This window comes from Tupaia chinensis, unplaced genomic scaffold (assembly GCF_000334495.1).
Source record: "Tupaia chinensis unplaced genomic scaffold, TupChi_1.0 Scaffold000316_1, whole genome shotgun sequence".
Classification (NCBI taxonomy): domain Eukaryota; kingdom Metazoa; phylum Chordata; class Mammalia; order Scandentia; family Tupaiidae; genus Tupaia; species Tupaia belangeri.
Window position 1 is genome coordinate 6,524,629 of NW_006159809.1, and position 710 is coordinate 6,525,338.

The window sequence follows — 710 nt, forward strand, 5'->3', positions numbered from 1 at the left end:
TCGCCAGACAGACAGAGACAGAGAGAAAGAAAGCGAGAAATCACCCCCCAGAGGGGATGGTCACGCCGCAATCCCTTCTCCTCCATTCTCCTCTCGGGATCTTGGGCACACACGCACACGCGCCCGGCGTGAGTTTTAAGCCACCGGGACGTGAACCACGGTCGACTACGTGGGAATCCAGCGACATAGCCATTACGCTAACTGCTGGTTCCGGTGCTCCATTTTTATAAAGTAGAACTTCTTCCTCAGAATGATCAAAGAAACCAGAGGACAGGCAAGTGCCCACGTAAGCAAAGGACAGCCTGGGTGAGGAAGGGGAGATGCCTGGGTAAGGAGCGGGCAGAGGAGAGAGAAAGCCCTGGAGAGGAGAGGAGGCAGAAAATGCCACCTTTAGCCAGACCGGATACCAAGCCTCAAAGCCCACCCACCCCCACCAGTCTTGTGAAAGAGAGAACAGTTCACAGGGCCCCCCTTCCAACTGTGTCTTGGATAGTTCTTCCTCTAGATAGTTGGGCCAGAAATGACACACACCCCAACATACCCCAGTCACCTCCCCATACGCCCAGCCACAGCCCATCCAGGTACCACAGAGACATACACACAACTCCACATTGTGGTTCCAAATGTTTTATACTGAAATTTATATTAGCTGATCCAAAAAAAAAAAAAAAAAAAAAAAAAGGTTGGGTTGAAAAAAAAAAAAATTATGG